This window comes from Marmota marmota, unplaced genomic scaffold, assembly GCF_001458135.2.
Source record: "Marmota marmota marmota unplaced genomic scaffold, marMar, whole genome shotgun sequence".
Lineage (NCBI taxonomy): Eukaryota > Metazoa > Chordata > Mammalia > Rodentia > Sciuridae > Marmota > Marmota marmota.
In genome coordinates, this window is record NW_025999998.1 from 8,701,494 (window position 1) to 8,714,463 (window position 12,970).

Consider the following 12,970-nt stretch of genomic DNA (forward strand, 5'->3'; position numbering starts at 1 on the left):
AATGATCACTAAAGAGAGGGTGAAAAGATCCCTTGTACCCCTTAACTTTGTTTCCTCACTTATAAAATATGTTATTTTCTGTTTTAAAATCCTGTATTTTCAGATTGTCAGAATGTTAATAATTGAAGCTAGGGAATGGAAACATGGGGGTCATTATACTATTCTGCATTTAGGGTATGTTCAAATTTTTGCATAAGACATTCAAAACATAATCTATGCTTCCTCTCAATATCCTCTACTGCTGAACAAGTTTTAAAGATACATTGTTCAAGCAACTGTTGACCCATACATATCCCAAGACTGTTCCAAATCTTCGGATTCACAAATATCTTCAGTCCTGGGCAATAATAGGTACATATAAGTTAAATTTTACATGATCTTTTCAGACCCTCAGTGAGAGTAACTTCATATGCAAGAGCAACATTGAGGTGCTAGTGGCCCAGTATAAGTGAAAATGAATAAGTGAAAATTTTCCTTATCAAAATTATACACACACACACACACATACACACACACACAATCATCTCTGGGACACTCAGGTCATTTGCAAAATGAATGCAGAGAATGCAAAGTGTAGGCCCCTAACTCAACTTGAACAAAATGTGATTATCTTTATGTTTCTACAACTCAACGGTCTGATTTCTATTCCAAGTTCCTTTTATGCTAAAATAGCATGGACAAAAATCATAATTTATTTTGGGAGTCTCCCTTTCCCTGGGGTATATTTGAGAAGAGGCTTCAAAAGGTTTATTGTGTAAGGGAGGTATTCCATATCATCATCTCTTCAGACCAGCTCCCTCTGAGACATTCCCATTCCCACTGGGACTCACTTGCCCATGAAAGCAATCACTGTGTTCCTCATGCCTGCTGCCAAGCTCCACTGAGGTACAGGGAGCAATTTTTTGACTCCTGCACCATGCTAAGACATGGTGAGACCCAGAAGGGCATGTGGGGCCCCGCCTACCTAAACACACCACACAGGTCCTTTTCTCTAGGGCCTGTCTTCTTTCCTGGGGTATTTAAGGCCTCTATTCTCAAGTTCCCCAAAACTAGAAGTAGAAGTGACAGGTAGTGAAGAATACACCTCCATGCCCCTTTCTCCAAATGTACAACACACACTCATTCTTGGCTTCCCCTCTAACTCTCTACCACCCTACCTGCCACCATCTTGAATTCAGGGACACTATCTAGAGAAAAAGACTCCTTCCCCTAACTCACCAGGTATTAGTCCAAATCTATTGTTTATGCCTTAAGTACCCTCAAGGCTAAATTTTTGAAACTCAAAGCCTTTTTTCTTTTGTTGCGATAATATCAGTTCTCCATGGCAATGAATACCTTGATTCTGAGCTTGAATCAGAGCAGGGTTTTGGGGTTACCGGATAATAGCAAATAAAAAGAAAATTAAAATTCCTGTTAATATTTTAAAATATTATTCTGCCACAAACATTCTCTGGTTTTGTTGCAATTCATGATTTCAAGAGCTTCCGTTCACCTTCAAAGCTCTTCATCCCTCCAACTATTCCTGCAGGGGTACTCAAATGTGCTTTTGCTGTTCTTATCTCCAAATAACTGCTAGCTGAAGCCCTGGGTGCTGTTACAAAGCTGCTGTTACAAAGCTTCCTATGGCTGCCCAAAACTGCAGGACCATGCTGCCGAGTCAGTGCAGGCTTTACCGCATTTTCAATGACCAGGAGATTCTAAAGAAACAGGTCTTTGAGCTTGGTCTCATTGTTAAACTTTCTTGGCTGTAAGCCTATAAGGCTGGAGCAGGGGGTAATCTCAGTGACAGACGTGTCCCCTGTCCATTAATGGCATTCCATCTTTTCTGCTCCCTCCTCTAAGATGAGTCGCATACTGTAAACTCCTAGGTTCTCAAGAAAACAGGCCTCTGGATGGCCACCCCTGAACCCTCTGGACATGCTCAGACAGGCTCGTATCTCAGAATAAAGACAGCCCAGATTCTCAGACTGAGACCCACTCCTACTCAAAACTATTGATACCAAAGACTGATCAATATGTACATATATACTAGCATTTAGGATTTCTTCCACTTTTAGGTTGGTGGAGACTCAAAAGCCAGGACTAAAATAAATTATCTCTATTCATGAATATTAATCTGTTTATTTTTCACCTCTACTCTGAATTTACAGATTTAGGAGAATGCACATGAGATCAGCCCACGTCCCAGAGAGAGACTGGATACTACCTTCTTTCCCTTTATTGAGAATGTGGTGGCTTTTTGAGCTATAGGTTTTCTAGTGTCTTCTTGGATAAATTTGTTGGCACATAAAAATTTCAAATCTTTTTAAAAACCGTGCAGCCTGATATATTAGGGAAAAAAAATTCTACTCTACGGTAAATTAAATGACAGCCTCCAAATATGTCTGTGACTTAATCTCCAACCCCTGGGAATGACTCCTTAAAGGTCTTTGTGGACGTGACTGAATTAAGGGTCTTGAGCAGGGAGTTTATCCTGGGTTAAGCAGTGGACCTGATGTCATCACACAGTCCTTATAAAGGGAAGGTGGGAAGAGTCAGAGTCAGAGGAGAGGACAATGTAAGGACAGAAGCAGAAAGCAGAATGAGCCCCAAGCCAAGGAGTGCCAAGAGCTTCCAGAAACTGGAAAGGGGGAAAAAAATGGATCCCAACTCGAAGTCTGTCTCCAGGAGAAAATTACCTGCTGAAAACTTGCCTCTAAAGTATCTGTAAGACTTGTTTCAGACTTTTAACCGCTAGAATTATAAGACTTCAAAAACAGTTAATTTGTAGTAATTAATTACAACTGCAATGGGAAACTGATAAATCATCTTTACTGACCCTGCTTGCCTATTGGTCATTGGTGGAATTGTAAGCTTCTTACTTGGTGGTGGATACATTAAACCAAGACTCAATAGACCACTTTGTATCCAGCTGACAATTTTCTGGCTGAATGATTCAAAGCAGGTCACTTAAGCTTTGTAAAATGGAGATCAATGGCCACTTACAAAGATACTACAAGGGTCCAGTGAGACGATGTAAGCAAAAGGATTCAATGTCCATCAAAACTTTTACAGGTACAATGTATTTTACAGATAAAAATATGGCAGAGAGAGTATAAAAGATTTTAGCCATTTGCATTTCCTGCTTGTTTGGATTTCAGATAAATGGGAGTTTACTGAAACCTGCCTCAGGTTTTCTTTTTAAGGAGCTCAGATTTCATCAAAATCATTGGACTCTGTCTCAAAGGTCCCTTCCGGCTCTGCCACCCTATAATTCTAAATGTCAGCTGGAACGGTTCGATGATAGCACCATTAATTCTCTCATGGCAGATAGATAGAGACCAAAAGCCCAGGTAGGAAGCTAGAGTTGATCAAGAATGAAGGATGGCATGGGCCAGTGTTCTGAGTTCTGAACACTGCATTCTTTATGCATTCTTTATTCATTTTTCATTACACATACAATCACTGAGTGAATACAATATATGCCAGGGCTATCCCAGGCACTGGGTAAGATGAACAACAGGTGATTGGGGGACAAGAAGAGTTAAAGAAATGAATAAAAACAAGGTTCATGACCTCAGTGTCTTCATGTCCAGTGAAGTACATAGATACCCAGCCCACCACAGACTTGATATCCCCTGGTCTCATTCACCTGGTGTCTCCAATGAAATCATATGACATTTATACTTAACATCTCTTTGATTTCCAAGAACGCACACAGAGGCTCAACCCCTTGGTGAATCACTCAGTGTTGGGGAGAGGGGTCTCAGGGACACCTCACATGTGCTCATCAACATTCTGGGTCTGTTGTAGTCACTTGCAGGGACTCTTCTACCCACTCACTGTAGCTGTTAGAGTTACCAGGCATGGCCCCTCTGTGTTTCATAGATCTGTTTACATTGGAACCAACCTTCCGTCCAGGGCTTTTTTCCACAATTCCTTGAATTTCTGTGACTCCACCCTCCTTACCTGATTTGTTTAACCACTCACCACCTCCACGATCCTCCTCCACATTCTTACTGAAGAACTCAGCTACTTCTGCTTCCAAAGAAATCCATGCTCGTCAAGCACTCTATGACCGCCCACTTCCCTCTCTTCCTTCTCTTTTAGATTTAATTGACAGTTTATGTAATAGAAAAAAGACAGAGGAGGGATTCAAAGGGAAAGTTTATTGCAGAGGGAATGTTCTTTCACTGTCTACTGACTCAGTCCTCCTCATTCTCCACCCCACCCCACCCCACTTCCCTCCTTCTCCTAAGCCGCTGAGCAAACCCTCTCTCTTCATCTTCCACAGGGCAGTTCCACACACACCCAAACATACTGGAGCCCTAGCTCCCAGTATAGATGCTTGGCAAAGTAATTTTCCCAGTAAAAAACTTTGAAATTCAGAGAAGGGTCTGAGTCCCACATTGTAAAACCTTTCAGAATAAAACAGAATAAACAAAGACCATAAAAGTTCTTCTATTTTCTTACCTTTAGCAGGAGAGCATCCATCCTTTCTGGCTCCCAGACTCATCTCTGGTGTGAGGACACAAGACAGATACCCGTGTCACCAACCAGCTGAGTGGCATCAAGCTTCTGCTGCTGTGTTGCTAGGATCTAAGAGGTGTGGCAGCCCCCCTTCCCCCTCGCCCCCCCAACCTGTGCCCTGCTAATGTTGATACAGACACCCCACCATCTTCCCATAACAGGTGCCTCCTTCCTTTTTTAAAATTCTGAGTGTTTCAAAGTATCAGTCATGCACCAGATGTCACTAAAGGAGGCTTTATTGGAAACAGTCTGACTTGAAATAATGAGGCTCTGATTGTTGCTATAAGCCGGGGGATGGGGGATGCCAACAAGCTGAGGTGGATTCACCCTGAAGCTAATAAAGCTTATGCTTCAGGGCCTGTCATTTGTGTAGATTTCTTCCAGTGCCCTGTTTCTAATTTTGTATATGTAATTTTATACTTATTTTCTTAAAGAGAACCCCCAAATTGCTATGTTTCAGATCCCACTAAACCAACTACCCCAGTACACCAGTCTTTGGCCCCCATTGCCATCAACTTGAATATAGACGCGAGCATACACGCTGTCATGGACCAGCCCTTGCAAAATGAGGGACTGTGAATGCCTGTGGTTGATGTCCATCCACTCCTTTCTTTTTTTAGAGCCTTGTAGTCTCCACTCTTCTGCTATATGCACGTTGCCTATCTGATTGATACACTCCACTGCCCACTAACATCCCTACACCCTACTATCTAATTCAGTGGTCTGAAAAGCATGACCGGTGGGCCAAATCCACCCCGTCACTTGTTTTATTGGAATAAAGCACCACTCAGTTCCTTCATGTATGGCTCGTGCCTTTCTAAGGAGGAAGAACTGAGTGTTTGCGACAGAGGAGAAACTTCCCTGAAGCCTGAAGTATTTCCTTTTCCAGCCCTTTGATGAATTCCAATTGAATCCCTGGTCACCCTATCACTTGATACTGATCATTTATTCCATCAGTCAAAGATCTGTTTAAAAAATAAACCAACCCATGCCCTCTCATGTTCTCCCCACTGCACTTAAAGCAAAACCCAGCACCTCACCAGGCCCTAAGATTCTCCCTGATCAACACTGCCTGACTCTGTGGTCTCTTCTGCCTCTCACCCTTTCACTCGCTGAACCACACTCTTTCTGATCTTCAGACACTTCAGACACAGCTAAGTGAATGTCAGCTACCAGGTCTTTGCAATGACTGTGCACTCTGCCTGGGAGCCCTTCCCTTAGTATCAAAATCCTGGTTCTTCTTCATGATTGGGATCTTGATGCAAAAGTTCTTTGACCTGAGAGGCTTTGTGTGACCACTCATAAAACACTGTTCCCTTCCTTCTGTCACTTTGATTTACTTGTGCTGTTTCTTTTGTTAAAAGATATCACAGTTACCTGTTTATTTACTCCTCTTGCTCCCCGAATTACAGCCTAAGCCCCCCAGAGAACAGGTCCTGGTCTTTCTTATTCAGTGTTGGAAAGTGCCTACAACAGTACCAGGCATATAGTAGCATGCTCTCAAGAAATAATTACTCAGCAAATGAATGAGCAGAATGGTTATATTGTAATAGGGTGATTCTAAAAACTGAAAAGGAATGACCATTAAAAAGAGATTTCAGAATTGTACACTGCAGGAAGACCAGTCATAGAGGCAACCAGATTCTTTTTCTGAGAACTATGAGGATATGGGTTTCGGTGTTAATCCATGACTGGGAGACCACCCAAGGCTGAGCTGGATTTAATGCAAGCCACAGCTTAGGACTCTTATCACTAGAGAAAGAAAACTTGCATTAGGGTACGAGCTGCACCAGGGAACCTATTTGTGTATCACCATGACATATTTCAGTAGATAGCCTTAGACACTGAAGCAATAACCAGAGGCAAAGCCTTCACCTGAAATAAGCATCTCCAATTTCACACGCTGCCCTGACACTACCCAGTGTTCCTACTCATTCCAGCCTCACTCAATTCACTCTGACAAGCTCAGAACATTCTCTGCGTGCCCCACCTTCACAGCTTCTTTACTCTCCCCCCTACATTGGGAATGCCCTCCCCAGACCTCCCATCATTACCACTTGCCAAGGCCTGCCCACCCTCAAGGCTGTACCTAACCCCACCTCCACAACCCCAGAGACCCCAGAGGCACCAGACACAGCATTTTATTTTTTTCCTGAGACACTGTGGTGCTTTATCAGTTACCTATTACTTCACTTCAAAACTAAGACACTTAAAACAACCATCATTTTATTGTCTCTTGTGGTTTTGTAGATCAGGAATCTGTGCAGGGCTCGGTTTGGGTAGTTTTCCTGCTTCACATGATAGAACTGGAGTCTTTAGGAGGAATTCATCTGGTGAATGAGGAAGTGTGGTCCATAGCAGCTCAGCTGGTGTTGGGCACCTTGGTAGAAATGGTGGAAATCTGGGCTTAATCCAGTTGTCACTAGACACCTATTGGTGGCCTCTAGCACAAGCAGGTGGGGAGTCAGACTTCCTTTGCAGCTACTCAGAGCTCCTAGAAAGAGCTCTGGGAGACACAAAGTGGAAGCATCTTGGGCTGCAATTTCCTCTCTGAATATGAAAATGTTCATTAATGAGATGGTTTCCCAGATGGCCTCTAGCCCCAAGAGCCACACACTTTAACGCTGTCTCAGAGTGTGTGTACTCAGCAATTAATCCCTTCTGCACTTGGAAAGTGGAAAAAAGTGGAGGATTTCTAGGAATCTCAGAAAAATTTTGATGGGATATTTTTTAAAGTTATTTGCCTAAAAAGCTAGGAGCCATGAACCAGCCTGTAGAATAGAATAGAACTGCAAATGTATACATACTGCACTGTGCTGGTAAAAAAAAAAAATTAATGAATGAATAAAACAAGCCCTTTATATTCTTTAATTGATCCAGTCTTCCCTATTCCTAACCTGACTCCCAGTCCTGTTAGATGGTGGGGATACAGAATAAGGATGGAGACAGAATATGACAATTACTAGTGCTGCCATATTACAATGATTCTTTTGGACAAGTTAAATTAACTCTTGAAACAACTATTTCTCCCATCTTCTTTACATTTTTCAAGAGGACTTCAGGGTGGAGTTGAAAGCTTAGGAGCATTTCTAACACCTGGGGGAGTGGGAATACAGTGGAGAGCTGACTCTGGTACTGTCCCTCCTTCAGACCTGGCATGGGATGGGATGTCCACCTGATCTCAATATTGGCATTGGCTAAGGATGGTCCCATTTGGCTTTAGGGCATAAAATAGAATAACTCTTATGCTCATGACTGGCCTTTGCCATTGAATTTCAAGATTATTTCTACCCCAGGCAAGCTGGCCCTCCTCTAAGCATCTCTGTGACTTCTCACCAGGGCCCTGCACTTAACACTTACATAGCTCAGCAGAGCTAAGAGGACTTCCCCCAGGCTCCTCTATCTAGCCATTGCCCTCTGCTAGGGCTGTATCATCTCCTTCCAGCAGATTTTTCCTAGAGACTTGATGTCCTTGCCAGACCACACTGGGGAAAAGGGCCATTTACAAAGAATACAAAAATTTTGCAAAAATTTTTGCATTTTTTCACATTCAAAACTCATTCTACTCATTCTTTCACATTCAACACCATTTCCTTTCTAGAAGTTTGCAAAAATTCAGAGGTTCTAGTGAGGACAGCAGGGCACCAACCTCAGTATTGGATTCACTCAAGATTCCCGCCCCCCCAAAAGAGGAAAGCCATGAACACATGTGTCTGACTCTTTGACTCTTCCCTGAATCCTACCTTCTTCTTCCCTCAATTCCTCAAACCCCCACAGACCAGATTTCTCCCTGCCTTTCATGTATAACCCAAACTTCCTTTATATTATATCCAAACTTTACTCACAGTAGAGCTAGTCCACTAGCTCTGGCTCCTGATATGTTAACAGAAGCCTGAGGAACTTAGAAATTAATTTCTCCTCACCAAAGCCTAGCTTTGACAACTACAAACTTGTTAGTGACTAAAAAAACCTATCTATTAGTCAAAGATGAGAAATAACACTATTGTTATATATAATTTGTTTCTATCCTTTCCCTAAGGACCTCAAATACATTGCTTCAGTGAGTGGGGCACTTCTGAGCAACAATCATTCTAGAACATAGAATATTTTAGGAATTTTATTTTAAATTATTTTCCCCATGTGCATGTGTGTTGCAAACATGGTTTTTGTATCTTTACAAATAGTAGTATTTCAGGGCTCCCAGAAGTTAAGAAAGATGGGGGGGGGGACTTCTCTGTTATGCTTACAAAGGATTTACTTCCTATTACCTTTTTCCAGGGTCAATTTTCCCAACACTTGGGGTTTTAACACTCTACAAAGAAAGGCAATGTTGCCATCACAGAAATGATTATCTCTGTCATGAACATGTTCTTGGGTGCACTTCAGCTGTCGAGGTCTAGGTGAAGCAATTCAAGCATTGTCTCACATTTTTGCCTTCTCAAGACTGCTCTTAGTTGTGACTAAGCAGCTGTTTGGTTTAGAAGTATCACTTCTATTTCTTCTTTGGAAAGTAAGAGGGCTGAACATCTTCTGGATGTTGACTGACACACAGTGTCTACTGACTCAGGTGACTCACGGGGTCCCCACTTCAATTGACTAGAGCCTACTCACTCTTTCATATTCTACACCATTTCCTTTCTAGAAACCCTCCAGTCATCCTCCTTACCATCCTCCTTGACTCCCTCAGACCTAGTTAGCTGACTTTCCTCTTACTCCCCACAATTCCCTGCATGCAACCTATTGTACATTTACCACACAGTATAATAACGATCTGTTTAGAAGGGGCTCACTTTATATGTCTCTATTCCAGGAATCTGGCACAGTATTTGGTTAGAGTAGGGTTTTTAATACATACTTGATGAAAAATTATTTTAACTAAGTCTGGTAGTCATTTCTGTACACACTTTTAATCCCCAAGTGGACACTCAGACCTTGGAGAAGTAGCCCAGCATGTTTTGGAACAAGTATTTAAGACTTCTTTGCAAAGACTCATCTTTTGGACACAGAACCATTTTGGGGAAGAATATCATAATTATTTTTTTATAGTTCATGCAGAAAATCAGTTGGCTCGTAGTTTGATTAAAACATAATGATAGGCTTTCATCTTCAAGACTCAAGGGTAAAGAGGAAAATTTGCATGTACCTTTCTGGAAATTCATCCTGGCAAGTGTCAAGCTTCCTTTGCCTAGTTTTATTGGCAAACACTCAGCTTTCATATTCAGTATAATTAGAAGTTGGGCAGCTTCCTCAAGTCTAATGATCTCTTTGAAAATCCTTCTTTGATTTTGTTGTTGTTGTTGTTGTTGCTGCTGTATTTGCATCATCTGAATAGATGGGTAATAATTCTTGTGTCACTAGTTGTTCTTATAAAAACTAGGGTTTTCTTGAATATCAGAAATATTTGAAGCTAAGATTCTTTGCAGAGATATTTGTTGATAAATGAATGTTCCATGGAGCCTTAGAACTCGCCTTTTCCTCTTCACCATAATTGTTCTTATTTTAGGGTTACAGGATTACAGGGGCTTTGTTCTAAGGGTGACCATATTTATTCTTTGTTTAGGAGTCCCTAACCTCCTGTTGAATTCTGAATTTTCTAACTTAGCAGATATTTATCAATCCTTTCATTGAAAGCAAAGGACATAGATGTGACTTTTTCTAATGTTTTGGCCTTTGGATGGCACAATTGATCCTGCTAGAGTATTTTAGCAGCTCAACATCCAATAACCCTGTATGCCCAGCTCTGTCACAAACCTTTATTTGGGGGGTGTTGGGGGGGGCGGGGGTTACCATGGTAGTGAAAGGGAGTGACCCTTCTGGACAAAGGAAAATTCTCTTCTTTGTGTGGGGGGTGAGGGGGAGAAAGAAGGAATAATCAGAAAACAAGTATATGAAGATTTTTCTTAGAGATTATATATTTTTCTCTGTCTTCATAGATGAACAAATAATCAGATTATGTTTCTCCCAGAGAATCTATTGACAGATGATTTTATTTTGTAGTTTATAAAGGATCAAAGATCTTGTTTTTTTTTTAATTTGACACAATATCTTTATTTATTTATTTTTATGTGGTGCTGAGGATTGAACCCAGTACCTCACACATGCGAAGCAGGCGCTCTACCACTGAGCTATAGCCCCAGCCCCCCCTTTTTTTAATATCTCATATTTATACCACCAATCCCACACACATATTTTTTATTTAAGCTTTATTTTTCTGGTGTGGCCTTGAGATTACTCTGGCTCAGTCCTTCCAGGAAATTAGAAAAATGTGTCTGTGAGCTGTGATGACTCCCAGTAGGTCCTGCCCAGAGTCCATTACAGCAGTAAGACTAAGGAGCCCCACGACTGAGCAGTCTCAGCAAGGTACCACAGAGCAGGCCTAGGATGGCTGTGGTTAGGCTCCCTCACAATACTTCCAGCGGGGTATGTTTTTAGCGTGTAGCCAAGGTCATGAGCACACTGATCCAGCAGATATACCCAAGAGCATAAATATTTCCTTGTGAGCATGAGCTCATTGATGTAATCTGTTGGCAATGGGCCTTCCTTGTTTGATCTGCATATTAAAAAGGCCTATGGAAAGACTCCGAATAAAGTATGTCTACAATCCCAACTGTGCCTCGAATCTTCTTCCACCTGCTGGGATCCCCAATCTCATTCCCAGAGTCTGAGCTTCAGCCTGACAGTACACACATCAGCCATTGTTGAGCCCATCTCATGTGCCACCATGCAATGATCCAGGTAATCCTCACAACTGCACGCTGATGTCTGTGTCATGAGCCCCCTTTGGTAGATGACAAAGATGAGGCCCAGGGAACTTGTCTGAATGCATGTGTTTGATTAGAGGCAGAGATTTGAATTCAGGTCACTTAATCTTTCCTAAACGGTATAAGAGCAAACACTCTTGTCACCAATTAAAAGGTGACATACAAAATAAGCCTTTTGTTACCAGCCTAAAATAGTCCTATTAGTAGACATCCAGGACTCTCAGAAATATCCTGGGCCAAGTCCTGTGAGGTTCTGGGGCCACATAGATCCCTCAGGCCTGGCTTCCTCTCCCCTTAGCCTCCTTCATCCTTCCATAACTCCCCAAGAGATAAAACGTAATTAAATCCTACCAATTTATTAATAATTAATATTAAGTCAACAGTAATATTTTTTAATTTTTATTGTTGGTTGTTCAAAACATTACGTAGTTCTTGATATATCATATTTCACACTTTGATTCAAGTGGATTATATGAACTCCCATTTTTACCCCGTATACAGATTGCAGAATCACATCGGTTACGCATCCATTGATTTACCTATTGCCATACTAGTGTCTGTTGTATTCTGCTGCCTTTCCTATCCTCTACTATCCCCCCTCCCCTCCCCTCCCCTCCCCTCTTCTCTCTCTACCCCATCTACTGTAATTCATTTCTCCCCCTTGTTTTTTTTCGCTTTCCCCTCACTTCCTCTTGTATGTAATTTTGTAAAACCCTGAGGGTCTCCTTCCATTTCCATGCAATTTCCCTTCTCTCTCCCTTTCCCTCCCACCTCTCATCCCTGTTTAATGTTAATCTTCTTCTCATGCTCTTCATCCCTACTCTGTTCTTAGTTACTCTCCTTATATCAAAGAAGATATTTGGCATTTGTTTTTAGGGATTGGCTAGCTTCATTTAGCATAATCTGCCCTAATGCCATCCATTTCCCTGCAAATTCTATGATTTTGTCATTTATTAATGCAGAGTAATACTCCATTGTGTATAAATGCCACATTTTTTTTTATCCATTCATCTATTGAAGGGCATCTTGGTTGGTTCCACAGTCTTGCTATTGTGAATTGTGCTGCTATGAACATCGATGTAGCAGTGTCCCTGTAGTACGCTCTTTTTAGGTCTTTAGGGAATAGACCAAGAAGGGGAATAGCTGGGTCAAATGGTGGTTCCATTCCCAGCTTTCCAAGAAATCTCCATACTGCTTTCCAAATTGGCCGCACAAATTTGCAGTCCCACCAGAATGTACAAGTGTACCCTTTTCCCCACATCCTCGCCAGCACTTGTTGTTGTTTGCCTTCGTAATGGCTGCCAATCTTACTGGAGTGAGATGGTATCTTAGGGTGGTTTTGATTTGCATTTCTCTGACTGCTAGAGATGGTGAGCATTTTTTCATATACTTGTTGATTGATTGTATGTCCTCCTCTGAGAAGTGTCTGTTCGGGTCCTTGGCCCATTTGTTGATTTGGTTATTTGTTTTCTTATTGTTTAATTTTTTTGAGTTCTTTGTATACTCTGGATATTAGGGCTCTATCTGAAGTGTGAGGAGTAAAGATTTGTTCCCAGGATGTAGGCTTCCTATTTACCTCTCTTATTGTTTCTTTTGCTGAGAAAAAACTTTTTAGTTTGAGTAAGTCCCATTTGTTGATTCTAGTTATTAACTTTTGTGCTATGGGTGTCCTATTGAGGAATTTGGAGCCCGACCCCACA